Genomic DNA, 16,161 nt, shown 5'->3' with positions numbered 1-16,161 from the left:
AATTTTCAACACACGAATGAAAAGAGGACAGAGATAGTGACTCCCCTTTTGAGACAGGTAGGTCTGAGTTTGGACCAGCTCCACATCCAGGTCATGGTCAACGTCACATGCACTGTGTCTTCCACCTGGAGCTCAGATGCAGTGCTGAAATGCATTGGGCTGCACGTGACTGCTTTTTTTCTGGGCACAGTGTGAGAGTGATTTATGAGGGAGGAGACAGAAATGGCTAAGACCTGCAAAACACGATGTCTTCGTACCGCCTAAGAATTCCCTGTTCACCCCTGACTAACATGGAAGCAAGGGAAATCTGCAGAGTTCTCAAGAGGCTCTTAGTCAATACACTGTAGAACACACAATGCTCCCAACTTTGGCCTGGGATTAAGACCCCTTTGAAAAGAAGCACTTTTCTTCCTATGAAAGGAACATTCTTGTGGTGGGTGTTTCCCTGGGTCAGAAGGTAGGCTGATATAGTAGGTAGCAATCACTTGACTCCCTTCTTAACTAGGCCAGCATTTGTTCATTGAAGTGGCTAATACACGCAACTTTAAATCCTTTAGTCAGATTTTTAATAACTACAAAACCCAAAGAAACATATTACATTGTTTTCCTGTCTTCTCAGTGCTAGAAAGGAGGCAGCTTTTCTATTTTCTTCCTATACTGACATTAGCGCTGGGTTTTTGACAATTTAAACTCTGTAAGAAACCCTAGAATTTGAAAGTACTGTTTTTATTCACTTATTAAGGAACAAAGGCCCTTTCCATAATAAAGAGACTTAGGGCTAGACTGGGGAAGCACTGAAGGAGTTAAGTGAGGCACAGAAGAGCTCACCATGAAAATGGTGCAGAGGGAGACGTGGCTATAGCTAGTGCTGGAGGGAATAAATGAAATAATGGATATTGGTCTGGGCGAATTGTGTCCCCCACCACCTGCCCCAATTCCCCTTTCATATGCTGAAGTCTTAACCTCCAGTACCCTAGAATTTGACTAGATTTGGAGATAGCACCTTCAAAAAGATAATTAAGGCAAAATGGAGTCATATGGGTGGGCCTTAATCCAGTATGACTGGTGCATTTATAAAAAGAGGAGATTAGGACCCAGACAACCCAGACTGAGGGGCCGTTCTGTGAGGAGGTGAGAAGGTGGCCATCTGCAAGCCATGGAGAGAGACCTCAGAAGAAACCTACCTGCTGACAACTTGATCTTGGATTCCTAGCCTCCAGAACTGTAAGAAAACAAATTTCTGCTATTTAAGGCACCAAGTCTGCGGTATTTAGAACACGGGTTTGAAAGTGCTTGGTGATTTATGGAGTACTTTAAAAATGCTAGTTATCATCATTATTATTAAGGGGGGTATCATGGAGGAGCTGGGAAGTGGAAGCCAGTCTGGACACCCAAAAGCAACACGTCAATAAAAATGTATTCAATGCTGACTATGCGCTTGGTATAGTAAGGTGAATAAGATAGGCTTTTTGATCCCCAGCAGATGGCAACATGATATGACAGATAATGAAAGAGCTAGAGAAACTTAGGGAGAAGGCAATTAACTTCTGCTCGTTGGGTGTGGTGAGTGGAGGTGGGGGATAGGAGAGTTTACAATGTATTCACGAAAAGAGAGTGGCATATCCAGACTCAAAAACTGAGTAAGACTTTGCCAGGCAGATGAGGTGGGGGCTGAGTAGGAAGCACATTCCAGGGCACCCACATGTGAAAGTGCTCCATGTCGCTGGGAGAAAGCCCGCGGTGAGGTGGCGGGACAGAAAACACAGGCGAAGTGCTCTCAGACTTGCGGAGAAGGTTGGCATCAGCTTGTAGAGGGCCTTGAGTGCTGTGTGAAGGGATTTGGGTGCTCTCATGGAGGCAACAGTGAAGGAAGATGCATTGGTTTTTATTCTCTCAACATTTCTTTACTTTCCGCCCTGATCCGTTTGTCTTGCATTCATTGTGAACCTTCACCCAAACTTCAAGTCCTCCTCTCTCCCTGTCTACCAGGGTTCTTTCAGCCAAATTTTTTCCTTAAAAGCCATCTTTTCTAGAGGGTTAAGTGATTTTCCACTGACACTCACCCTTGAAAGGTAAGCACTAACCCTGATGTCCTGGACCCTGAGCAAGCTTTGCCACCAATTTGATAAATCTTATAAGGCAAGTCGTTTTTATAATTTTGTTAAGAACTGACAATAGTGATCACTCACAGAGATCAGCCAAATGTATTGGGGTCTCAAAAAACATTGATTGACTGGGTGAGTAGAATGTGTCTAAAAGCTCATGTATACCCCATTCTTTGGCCTGACCATTCTCCCTTTTCCTCTCTCTTTTTTTGTATCTGTATTAAAATAACACCTACCAATTATGGAACATAGCCAAACAGTTAAAGACAAGTTATGAGATTAATTGGAAATGTGTGCCATTCCTTGGAGAAATTTCAAGAGTATCCTTTATTGATTCATGCTTATATATCGCAGGGAAAAAAGAAAAATCACATTCACTCTTTATTCCAAATAGACCTCATCATATATACTCAAATAGCTGTACAGAACCTTTTGGCTATGGTGGGGAAGCTGAAGGACACTGCAGAATATGCATCTGAACAATTAGATGGTGGAAGAATGGCCTAATGTGTAAAAAGGCAGAAATAGTCTTTTATCACCATGTTTTCTGTTACTACATACCAACTTGTAAATTAGAAGTAAATATACATGCCTCTGATCTCTAGCTCTATCTTTAGGACACTAATAAAAAGCTTCCATTTTGATCAAGAGTTAGTTTTTAAGTTCTCAGAATTCACTCTTGTAAAAGAGTTTTAAACATTTGTTGTCTAATTTTAATTATGGAAAGACAATTCTTAGAGAAGGAGGATAAGTGAAGTGATTAACAATAAGAGCTCTGGTGTCAGATGACCCTGGATCAAATGCTGTTTCTTTAGTTTGTAATGACCTGTCTGAGTCATTTGAGCCTCTTTGTAACTTTGAGGATCACTGTGAGGATTGAATGAGATGGTCTGGGTGAAATGGGTGTTTAGCACAATGGTGGATAAATATAACAACCTGCTATATAGAAAAGAGCTTTCTCTGCTAAATGTGGGGCCCTAAAAGTGAGTTGATAAGGGAAGCCATATAGAATGTCAGATACCATTCTCATCTACAGCTACAATTTCTCTGGTCGGTGGACAAGAAATGATGGTGCTGACATAACTGGTAAACCACAACCAGAAAAATCAGTCCATTTACACTGCAAGTAGCTCAGAAGAATCTGACTTACACAGCTGTAGCAGGGAGCTAACAGTTCAAGGGAGTTTGTGTTAATAGGAAGTATTTTTGAACCCTTGAAGCAAAACACATGTTTATACCTAGATAGAAAAGTTTACTTTGGGTCTTATTGCCTAACTGTGAACTTCGGTATTAAGATCCTTAGGCCAGCTTTGCACCGGTAAGATAAAGACATTTCAGAATAGTGCTGAGGTCTATGGCCATACCACCCTGAATGTGGCCGATCTCATCAGAATGGTGCAGAGGACAGTTAGTGTAAAAGCTTACTCCTCAAGCTGAGTGGTAGAATCTTTGTTTGGCGGTCTAGGTGCTAAGCCAGCATCCTACCTGGATAATTTCTCCTCAGGGTAAATGCATCACAGGGGCCAGAACCAGTGTGGGTAACATCTTATCCATCTCTGCTTCCAGCAATGTCTTGAACTCTAAAATGCAAAAACGGAAAAATGATGCATTTTCACTGTTGACCTTGTACACAGCAGGTGCACGATCAATAGCTGTTGAATACATTTATCTACCACTGCAAAGTCAGTTTCTCGGGGGTAGGATAGGAATAAAGACTCTCGTATCTTGTACAGGTCTGACAGCCAGCAAGCATCCATTGTTTCTGGTTCTGTGGTATGTTTTGCCTGAGGAGTTCTCCATTATCATACCAAATGGAACTAATGTTAAAATATTAGGTCTCTAACTTTTCTGGTTTGTAATCTTAGCAGAAATTCTACTTGTAATATGATTGAAATGAAAATGCCTTTCCCCAGATCTGGAAGTGATGTTCGGGTTAAAGTTATTTAAAATACAACAGGAAAGCAACCCTAAAGAAATACTTAAGACAAAATCTAATGATGATAAAAATCAGCATTATTATTTGCTGTTAATTTGATAATGTTAATATAGAAACGAAGCATGGGATACTGTATATTACAAATATGGAATTAGAAAAAATATTAAGTATATGTTTTGATTAAGTAATACAAGCACAAGAAGAAAACAAAAATATTTTCCAGTATCATTCAACTTGTAAGTACAATAAAAATTTCTCATATGGGAGAATTTCTTCTCTAAACTAAGAAATCCTCTTGTAACTGAAACTGTCATGAAGTTACCACATTAGACTAATGACCTTTAGTTATAATTGGATAATTGAATTTTAAATTGTCAAGAAAACGGAACTAAAATTCATAAAACTTGCCAAGAGAATAACTCTTTGATACACATTTGACAATCTGAAAAATACCACAGCTCAAGAAAAAAAAAAATGAACCTGCTCTTACATTATCCAAGGGCAAAGCACTTGAATATTCCTTTTAAAAGCCTTTCCCCCACAAGATCTCAGGATTAAAAAATAGCTCAGCCACTTTTGTTGATTTGTGGTGCATTTGCTTTAAGTCTCCTTTAGAGTAACATTTTATTAGTTAGGATTGTTACATGAATCCTGTACTTAATATAGGGATCATTTATAGCTAACTTCTTATTGTAATGACATTTCATGATATACTGACAATGATACCCAGTCTCTAATTATTAATTAGGAGTACAGAAGAAATAAGCAAATTATTTAACTGGACAGAAAGTGTAATGCATAGGAATTAAATATTTGGAGTGTTTGTGGATTAAGAAGACTATCCATTCCTGAATTTCTTCCACACTGAAAATTGTTGACACTAGAGGCAAGTATTGACAGAAGTAGGGCTGATCAATATTGAACCTTAAGGGTCAAAGGACTTCATGTTTAGTGTAATAAGCAACTTAGTTTAGGTATTACAGTGTTTCGGTAAAGTAACAATTATTAAGGGTCAGGCAAGGTTTCTTTTATAAACTCTAATTTGGGGACGCTTGCATAGTTCCAGAGTCTCCAAAGGCATGAGATAGTATGATTGAAGCAAGACGATGGCTTGTGAGTCATTACACTCAAAGTTGAGGAATTAGATTATCTCCACTCTCCACATTCAAATCCTATCTTTTCTTACCATCCCGATAGAACTTTTATGAAATCTCTAAACCTAGAAGCTTTAGACGAGAGGTAAATCTCTTTTAAGTTTTAAATGGAATCTTTACTTTTTTGAAAATTATCTAGCACATTCAAGTAGGCTACGAATTACAAATACTACCAAAGGGAGCTCTGTATCTATTCAGCCAGATATGGTTCAATGAAATCTCAGAAACAACCTCTACACTTTCCACTTAGTTGTGTGTAGAACATTAGTACCACATGGAAATCATTATTCTTCACTCAAACATACTCGATCATATTGGCCTACTGAATTGTTAAGGTTTTGTTTTCCAGCAAATCTGACTTTTAATGTAACTAAGAAATAGTTTTTAATTATTTATTTCAAAATTTGTGTTGGACACATTAGGATTGAACTTGGGAAAAGGCAAACAATAAAGTAAATAGATGCCAATTTTTTAATAATAACAAAACGATGATGAAATAAAAAGATAATTACATAGAAATAAATCCCTTATTGTTATTTTCTTAAGTTAATGTAAAACTTTAAAACTAACATGAAAAAGTTTAAGATTATGGGCTTGCGAGAAAGGATGGCTATCTGAACAGAGAAGAGGAGCTGAGTGCTAACTCAAGTACTTTCTCCCTCTTGAGCCCCATATAAACACAATTCTGAATCTTCAAGTCCTTCCTGGGCAGACACTAAGTGCTCTGCCCTCTGTGACCTTTCTTCTAGAATTTAGAATGTATAGATACATTCAAACAACAGAAGTGGGCATTGATCAGTCAAGGAAGAAGCCGTGCACTTTCAGTTTCCATTACATTAAACAAAATACTCATTAGTGCTTGGCATTTTCCCAAGCAGACACAATCTAGGTGTCCACTGAGGCCTCATTGTGCAGTTAAGAAGTTTAAAAAGACCTTCTAGACATCAGCTAGGGACAATTAAGGGATGGGTAAAACTACTCCAGGGTAAGAAGGCTGAAATTACTGGAAACAAACACACATAGAATATCAACTACAAATAGACAAACTATCTTTACCTTTAAGATCAGTTAGATATTTAAGGAGAGAAAGACTAAAGATACTTTTGCTTAATAATCATTATCCTCCTTAATGAAACCACAAGACACTATGGGAGTATTCAGTTATATTAAAACAAAACCATGTCTAGATATGTGGTAGAAAAAGCATAATCTCATGGAAATCTGTCATCACAACATAATTATTCTTACCGTTTACCCAACAAGGAAACTAATGCTACTATTATTAAGAGGTCATAATAATGTAAGTTAGCTCTGAAATCCATATCCATTAAAACTGTTGAAACATGTTTTATTGTTAAACATCACTCCCAGATCCAAGACAGCTTCTAGAAAATATTAGAGAGCAACTACTTACATGCAGGTCAGGCTGACAAACTGTTTTCCCAAGTGTTTCCTTCCCTTCTGCCTTGCTCTCTTCCATCCATCCATCCATCCATCCATCCATCCATCCTTTCATACAACAAATATTTATTAAATACTGTCTGTGAGGCACTGTGTCAAGTTCAGGGGCTACAATAGTGAGCCAGTCCAACAAGGCTTAGTTATACATGAAGTTACAGGCTAGCACATAATGCAAAAGATTTGATATGATCTCTGTTGCTGTCGGTATTAAAGCAACTGTATTTGAGAAATCTTCATGCAAGACCATTAAAATGAGTTAAGTTTCAAAAATCATTCACATTACCTGTTTCTCACCCTCTGGGTATGGGAATGGGAAGCAAAGCTTTTCATGACAAAATTTCTCTTATTTTAAGGAGACATTTATCTTTCCACTTAGGCTGATGCAATCTAATTTACCAGCAAATTGTAGGAACAAATTTCAATTATGAACTCTTTCTCAAAAGGATGCCGTGTTATCTATTCACAAGGAATGTATGAAAGAATAAGAAAAAAGAAAGACCATAAGCTTAATATGGAACATGAAAACCTCTTTGAGTTTGCTACAATATACTCTCCATGCTTTTTAACTCAAAGACACCATTCTATCGGTATTAACAGAGATCTTTAAATCCCAGAGCTAATAATGCTTCCCAGTTACATACAGCTGGATGCATCTGACAAGCAGCATGTAGTAGGAACCTCACAGGGGATAAGGTTCCTAACAGTCAACTAAGAGTTCAAATCCCAAAAGAGGTGCCCCTGGTGTGCAGAGCACTTAACCCTTCGACCAGTACCAACATGACTATTCACAAATTATTGATGTCCCTAAATCCCTGGCAGATTGCAGACAGTTCTCGTATCCATCGAAGCCCAAGCATATGGTCACTAATGGGATGGATTAAAAAAAACACATACACACGTTCAGTCTTTGCTACATGAATATAAAGCCACTGAAATGCTAGAAGGTGATTGAACTGGATGGAACACTGTTAAATACATGCTTAGCCTCATGTTATGGATCATTTCCATTGACATCTATCTGCGTCCTTGGTACAGTTTAATTAAAGCTGTCTGGAACAAGTCTGCCCTCTAAATGATCGTCAGTGCAATGAAAAGGTGAAACATGAGGAGGCTTGAGGCCTTTTTTTTTTTTGTAAAGCATTCAAATGGCTGTCTCTGTGGTTACGAACAGCAGTGGGGGAGAAATTCATTTTCAAAATTAGCCAACCATTAGACTTTTTTTGCAGGAGAAAGTGGGGCTCCTTTTTTTTTTTTTTTAATTTTTTTTTAACGTTTACTCATATTTGAGAGACAGAGAGAGACAGAGCATGGCGGGGAAGGGGCATAGAGGGGGAGACACAGAATCCGAAACAGGCTCCAGGCTCTGAGCTGTCAGCACAGAGCCCGACGTGGGGCTCGAACTCACAGACTGTGAGATCATGACCTGAGCTGAAGTCGGATGCTCAACCGACTGAGCCACCCAGGCGCCCCAGTGGGGCTCCTTTTGATGTCATCTTGGAGTACCAGAAGCTGAGTTAGGTCATGCCAAATCTTAAGAACTCAAACTGGGCCATGTTCTGGTCTAAAATAGACACACTTTTTTTGGCCCTAAAGCAGTAAATTCTAGAGCACACTTGCATTTGTAATTTATTTGGCAAAATAGAATGCCAAGGTGGAACAGTTTTGCCTAAAATAGTCCCTTTCATAAGGCGATTGTGCACCTAGAAGGTAGGAACATCATCTATTTAATTTGGCTTTAGAGCATATAGAATACTATCATAGCAAGGAAATAGTTGCAAACAATTAAGGTATTTGTTGAATACCCTTTATATTTCCACCACTGTTACGGAGCCAGAGGAACAAAATAAACAAAATATGGATTCAGGGTATAAGAAATGTGGGACATAGTTTAGAGGCTGAATCTTAAATTAACTAATTATACCTACTTCTTTTGGCACTTCCTCCTCTTTAATATGATTTTATTTAAAGAGCTATAAATTAAATTATACATGCCCTTTAATACCAAAATTAATTGTACTTTATAAAAGGGCCCAAAGGACTGTGCCATGTTTAAAATTTTCATTCATTGGTTCCTCCACACAAATCCATCAGTCATGGGCTTATCCTTTTCATTTAATATTTATTTGGTATCTACTTCATATAGGATGTTGAGTTATACCCCATGTCTTACCCCCACCCCCAAATGCTTGTCTCTATCTATTCCACCATGTTCATCCAGACTGGTGAAAGGCAATACTAGCACTAAACAGAAAAGCACTCCTGAATTTAGTTAGGATGCTATTCAAGAGTGCAGACTATCTTGGCTTTGATAGAAATTAGTCAGACCTATAAGACATTATTTTCAACAAATAAGTTATAAGTGAAAGCCAATTAATTGGGGCAACAGGTATTGAGTGCTTACTGTGCACTGACATTGTGCTGGGAACTCTGGGGACCAGGAAACAGCAGAAGCATCCTCAACAAACTACAAACTGGGAAGATGCACACATTGGAAGTCACCAAGGAATGATGGAGTTGGAGGACTAAACACTAGAGTGATATCGGAAGGCTTTCTGAGGAAGACAGAGCTTGATCTGGCTTTGAAGAATGAGGCCAGATGTCCGAGCCTAAAGCGCAGTGACAGGAACATGGAGGGTGGAAGATGAGGTAGGAGATACCACTGCCTTGAGTGGATGCTTTGTGTTGAAGAGTGTATCTCTTGGGGTCTGATCGGGAGACTAGAAACCACTTTAGGTATTTAACAGAAAAAATTTAAAACTAGGAACTGATTTTACAGGTGATGACCTGAGATGACCAACAGAAGACAGTGTGGCAATGAAAGATTGGCAACTTCAGGTAACTGCAATAACACTTGGGTTGAAAGAACAAGGGAGAAGATAGGGTCTCGGGAGCTCAGAGACCAGGACCACCCAGTGGAGGATGGAACTAGAGAAGGCGTGGCCAGTGGGTGCTAGAACAATGGAGAAATACAAATGCAGTTAGTACTAGAGATCTACATGAAGCAGAGAGAAGAGGCGAACTCTTGAAACCTGGCTTCTTTCTGCCTGCCTCTCCTCCCCCATCACCTGGCAGTATCTCCCATGGGCTAAGTCCAGACAGAAGCTGACAAGAAGCCTAGGGGAAAAAAAAATCTCTGCAGGAGTCAATTTCTACAATACAGAACAGAGTAGGTGAAGGAAGGAATATTTATAAGAGAAAACCAGCTAATATCAGCAAAGAGACTAATACAAAATAATGTTAGATTCTTATTACATAATAGGTTTTTAAAACCTAAGGAGAGGAGTTTAAACCAAACAGGCAAGAGATAGTCATTTGAGGTTTTTGGGAAGGAAAGAGACATAATGAAATTGGTATTTTAGGAATATCTGGCCAGAGTTTGGAAAAAGATTTGAGGCAAAGAAACAAGTTAGGAGGTAGGAGATTAAAGGTGGCCACAAACTCTGACATTCCTCTCCTTGAGAGGTGGGTTATATTTCTTTTCCCCTTGGATCTGGGCTGGCCTGTAGATGAATTGATGCTGTACCAGTTGTGGGACTAGCCTTTAAGAAAAGACTGGCAGACTGGTACCTTGGAACCCTGAATTGCAATGTAAGAAGTTCAACCACCCTACCAAAGTGGTCATGCAGAGAGGTCCTGACACCACTGAGCCCTCCAGACAAGCCAGCTGCCAGTTAAATTCCAATGAGTGACTCTAATTAGTGCCACATGAAGCAGAACAATTGCTCAGTTGAGACTTGCCCAAGTTTTTGATCCGCAGAATCATGAGATATAATACAATGGTGGTTGTTTTAAGTCATTATGTTTTGGAGTATTGTGTTATGCAGTAATATGTAACTAGAATGGAGGGTATCCAAGAATGTGAACATATCATGTTATGTCCCCAAATAGTAGGAACTGTGAGGAGGCCCCATTTTTGGGGGGGAAATGGTCCTAAGTTCTCTTTTGTGTTTATAACAGGTAGACAATTTTTTTGTACCCTGTAAAGGGCCAGATAGTAAATACCTTTTGCTTTGTGGGTTATATGGTCTCTGCTGCTACTATTCAACGGCATCATTGTAGGGCAAAAAAGGTCATAGACAATACGTGTAGGTGAGTTTCAATAAAACTTTATTTACAAAAAAACAAGCAGCTGGCCCAGAATTGGTTGTGGATCATAGACTGCTTGCTCCTGGTGTATAATGCTTGAGATATTAAGGAAAATCTAACTAGAGATATGCTATATGTGGATGACACACAGGAATTGAGACTTAGATTGGAGAATAAATATTCTGAAGAGGGCCTAGGATACGGCTATTGTATCTTTTTAAAGTTGCTTCTACTTCATCATTTCTTTTAAATGACAGGATAGTTGGTAAATATATTAGTGGGCTGAAGAATTATTTCAATTTATAAGGTGGGGCCCTTGAACCAGACGATTTATAATCTGGAGACATACAGAGGCAAAATCAAACAGATTTTCAGATTATGAATAGTAGTTCTGGGTCCACCGTCAATGGTTTTCAAATTTATATAATTTCAACCCAATGTATTTTATGAGTAAATTGGACTATTCTAGAGCCATTTTTCTAAGTGTGACTAACATCCATCTAATTTTTAATTTATATCGTATTTATGATTTATTTGAACAATTATGAGTTTGGCAATATTTCTTGTTTGTATTTGAAAAGCACTTATAACATTAATCTCAAAGTATTTATACCCCAAACTATCCTGAAAAGTCAATGGTTATTTTCCATAATTTATGATATATTGGCGGCATTTTATCATGCTATTTACTGTTATGTCATAGGAAAAAAAGTGTGACCTTTGAAGAAATAAAACAAGCAGCAGCTTCTTAGTTCTCCTGCATATCTGTTAAGTTTATGGATATTTATTTTGGGCTTTATAAAAATTCTATCAGGCAGCTAAACAATTTAGAGTCACACAGCATGTAAATTCTATTAAACAAGGGCTTTTTACCCTTTCACCTCTTGCCCTACATGTGCTTGGTACAGTGGTACCGCTATTCAGAACAAACACTAATAGTCTGCTGGAAATCCTTAATATAACAAATGCAGGTATGCTAGAGGATACTAGTGAATATTCAGAAGTGTTTTTATCCATTTAAGGCAGAGAATGGCTTGAGCAATTCTGTTTTTGGCCTCAAAAAGAGCAACCTGGTTAAGAGGTGAAGCTTTCTTGGAGTTTCTGCATTTGATAAAGTACAGACCTTGCAGTGTTCCCTCATAGACCTGTGACCTCACGCCCTGGCCTCTTAACTTTTTTTGTCCATGAAGGTAGAATGATTAGTCAGTTCCTTTTATTAGATATGTTAGCAGTTTCTGCTAAAAAGATGATTTTTTTTAAACTTTACTTATTTTGAGAGAGAGAGCGAGTGAGTGTGGGGGAGGGCCAGAGAGCGAAAGAGAGAGGATCCCAAGCACTGACAGTGCAGAGCCCTGTGTGGGGCTCGAAATCAGAAACTGTGAGATCATGACCTGAGCTGAAGTCAAGAGTCAGATGCTCTACTGACTGAGTCACCCTGGCGCCCCAAAAGATGATTTTAATAACATTAAATTGCAAAGAATTATGAGGCACGTCTTGCCCCTAAGATACTAAGACAAACCCAGTTTAAGCTGATGACACAGCTCCCATGAAGGGCCATCTGTTTAGCCCTAACAGCATTTTCTTTGTTTCACTTTTGTGGCTTGGCGTCAAACCCTGTCTGGGACACCTGCTCCATGTGAAATGAGACTGGCGGGTCTCAGTCCATTTGTGGCTGGCTGAAATTTCCCATCTTCCTCTCCAGGAAAATGGTCCATAAGGAAATCAAGTGAAAAGAGTTAGACGTCACACATGGCTTCACGTATAGGTGTACTGAAGGCCTAGATAATCTTCCTGTGTGAAAAGTACAATATAAATTCAACACTGGTTCATTGGTTCATCTACTTTGCCTCACAGTAGCTCTCTAACACCTGAGGTCTCCTGTATCCCGAAGATGATGCAACTTTAGGGACATCTTTTTACTATTAAGCCATGGCATAATTTGAGCTGAGATTGTAACGTGGCTTGAAATTGGCTGTGATTTGCTGCTTCATTTAAACAGGGATGGCGTATGAAAGTAGCATAAGAGGTACATGTTCTGTGCTTTTTACATTATGTAAATAGATCCGAAGTCTCCATAAATAACAATTAAAGAATATTCATAGGCTAAGAGTAAACAGATTAGATGCCTTCAGACCATACATTACCCAAGAGAGAAAGTAGAACACTGTAATTTATTATAACCCAAGGCAATATTACCTTAAAACGGTATGAATTTTGATTTCAAAAGTCAATAAGGTCTTTTCCATATAAATTTGAAGCCACCAAAAATGGCACTAAACTTACTAAATATACAATTAGTTTCTTGTTACAGATAATTTCTATTGATCCAAATCTGGTTTGTCAGCATGGATTAATCAAAATCGTCAGGGATTGAGATCTGGATGGCTCAAGGGATCAGTTCCTGGGCTATGAGCCTTTCCCCCTCAGGTCACTATTTCCAATACTTACAGGAGTTTTGAGAGGCCTATCTGACAGCTGGTGTGAAACAAACCAGTCCTTTCAACTAAATCTCTTGCATAGATTCATTGTCCCTTATGTTCAAAGACGTTATCACTTACAGTCTGAGGGTATAAGTAAGGGGAAAAGTTACTACATTATCAGCAGTCCTAGTTATTATTCATAGATAAGTCCATATTTATAATCTCCTATGGTAAGCAATACTAATTGCTGTCTTCAAGGCCTGCTGTATCCAGTTATAGAATATTTATCTCTGTATGACATTTCCCTGCAAACCTAACCAGTTGATCTCTGATTGGTTGTCCCAAACTATTACATATATATATATTTTGTAGAATAAACTGTAGAAATGTTTCTTTTCTAGAGATTATATATATATATGTATCTCCTTTCTTTGTTTGCCTTTCAGGTCTTTTCTGTAGTGCAGGTTATAACATTCTTTTACTGCATAAAAACTCCAGGTCCAGGCTGGCTTCCCTGAAGAAATACTGTTTCCTACAGCTCTTGTGTTAGATGATTATCCTTCACCTGCTCATAGTCTTTAGGAAGCTTTTCATCTCAACCTGGGCATCCATAGTGATATGCTGGCTAGTACAGATGCCCTGATCTTTGGCCACCTGATCTTATCATTAGGTCTAGGAAACCCTTTGGAGATCCTCTACGTTGCAGCCCTCAGTCTATCAGAAGCTCCTGACAGCTTTCTTTATTCAAGATGAGTCAGGCAACCTTGTTATTAAGATTTTCCTAGTTATAGGGGTGCCTGGGTGGCTCAGTCAGTTAAGCGTCTGACTTCGGCTCAGGTCATGATCTTGCAGTTTGTGAGTTCGAGCCCCGCGTCGGGCTCTGTGCTGACAGCTCAAAGCCTGGAGCCTGCTTCGGATTCTGTGTCTCCCTCTGCCCCTCCCCTGCTCACACTCTGACTCTCTCTGCCTTTCAATAATAAATAAATAAATGTTAAAAAAAATTTTGAAAAAAGATTTTCCTAGTTGTAGTCCCACAGATTTTGTTGCCAGGGGCCAAACACCCTGTTTCTGTTCTGTCTGGGTAGAAAAAATTAACAGACTTTGATTACAAAGATACTTGGGATTTTTGGTTAGAAGAGAAAGAACTTTGGCTACTTGGGATTAAAAAAAGGGGTTTTAGCTATCCTTGATCTTTTATAAAGTTTTGCCTTTTCTTTACTAGAGCATTTTCAATTTCTGGTTTTTCTATAAAACTATACATCTAGGAAGCCCAAACACAGTGACTAGTATCTGGGCTGTACTATGAACTCAAGTTCATGGTTCTTAATAATATAAAGAATGGGAAGTATCTAGTGCTTTCCGAGGTATTCTCAGAGGGAGCTCATGGTACTCTTTGGCTGTTGTGGAGGAAACAGTGTGGTTCTCTACTACTGGGCCATGTCCATGCAATGAAGCCAGCTTGGTGGAATGTCCTGATGATGGAAATCACCTGTTAGGGAGTGGCCAAGGGAACTGGTAGTTTTGTTACTAGTTATCTATATGTCTATGGCTACTCAATTTCAAGTCTCATTACTGTGGAGTTGGAAGTGGAGGTGTAGGAGGGTCTGATTAAACCAAGCAATGTACCTTCATGGATTCCAGATGTCAGGGAAGTAGCCCAAGAGAGTTACCATCCACTTCCAGATTGCTGACGTGAGTTGCTTCAAATTGATCTGAGTGCTCCTGGCTCATAAAGCTGTAGGTGTGGAAGGAAGAAAGAAGAGCCTCTGATTTCAAGTAAATGGATGGAGATGATCTGGCTAAGTTAGCTTTCCTTCTTAGTCCAGGGAAGGGGAAGAAGTCACTTTTGCAAAACTTCTTAGTTGAAGATGAAGCTATTCTGGATTCTTCCTTAGAGGATCTACTATTCTCCTGGGGATAGGCTGCCCACAAGTTAAGTGAAAACATAGCATTCCTTGGACTTTATTTTTTCCCCAGTGCTGTCACAGTACTTCGTATACCTTTCAGTTAAAATTTCATATTGAACTGTAGTTGTTTACCTGGTTTTCCTTTCCAGTGGATAATGAAAGCAGTAACCATGTGTTATTTGTCTTTATATCCTCAGACCATGGATAGACTCTGGCGTATTACCTGCACAAAACAAATGTATGACAAATGAGTGAACAGTAGAAACCAGAGGAAAACCAGGTCTGCTACACTTCCTTGTAATCCTACTCTTTCCCTTTGGTGATAGTGACCTAGAGATTGAATCATTCCATGTTGGTATAGTATAGTTGGTAAGCACATGAATGCCATGTGCTTCATTTGAATCATGATTCTGATACTTTTTAGCTATGTGATTTTGAGTAAGACTTAAGTGTCTTCCTCTATAGAATTAGAATAATACTTATTTCTTTTTAAAAAAATTTAAAAATGTTTTTATTTATTTTTGATAGATAGACAGACACAGCATGAACTGGGGAGGGCCAAAGAGAGGGGGAGACACAGAATCTGCCGCAGGCTCCAGGCTCTGAGCTGTCAGCACAGAGCCTGACGTGGGGCATGAACTCGTGAACCACAAGATCATGACCTGGGCTGAAGTTGGATGCTCAACCTACTGACCCACCCAGGCGCCCCAGAATAATACTTATTTAATTTGGGATGTGAGGATTAAATAAATTAACATGAAGTACCTGGCAAATACAGGTTATATTATTATTATTATTATTATTATTATCATCATCATCATTATCATTATTATCATCACCACCCTCAAAGTGAGAATACGGCCAGTTTGCTGCTGCTGAATTTAGGTGAGAGAGACAACATCTGTAGCAGGAGGTAAGAGTGCCAGAATTACTGTCATGAACAACAGTAATAGATCAGTTAACCTGCAGTTATTGTGCATCCTCTGTGTGGTTTGATTTACCAGGTGGAAATATGTGGCTTCCTTGTTTTAATTTCCTTTAGAGAAATAAAATCTGATTATTTAGTCAAGGGGATCCCTTTTTGCTTCCAGG

General features: G+C 38.9%; 1 protein-coding gene across 2 annotated transcripts in view; it reads right to left on the bottom strand.

Moving 5' to 3' along the window:
* DPH6 (diphthamine biosynthesis 6) overlaps positions 1-16,161 on the bottom strand; it is a 439,826-nt gene that overhangs the window by 33,548 nt on the left and 390,117 nt on the right. For both annotated transcript variants that reach the window (XR_008417119.1, XR_008417120.1), the window contains 3 exons: positions 15,202-15,292; positions 14,789-14,897; positions 3,591-3,685 (listed from right to left, as the gene is read on the bottom strand). The gene's annotated coding sequence lies outside the window, so the exon portion shown is untranslated. The remainder of the gene's footprint in view (positions 1-3,590; positions 3,686-14,788; positions 14,898-15,201; positions 15,293-16,161) is intronic.

The sequence above is a fragment of the Panthera pardus genome, unplaced genomic scaffold (genome assembly GCF_024362965.1).
Source record: "Panthera pardus isolate Hobbes unplaced genomic scaffold, ASM2436296v1 HiC_scaffold_24, whole genome shotgun sequence".
In the NCBI taxonomy this organism is placed as follows: Eukaryota; Metazoa; Chordata; class Mammalia; order Carnivora; family Felidae; genus Panthera; species Panthera pardus.
Note: the sequence above shows the minus strand (reverse complement) of the source record. Positions and strands in the feature narration are given on the sequence as shown.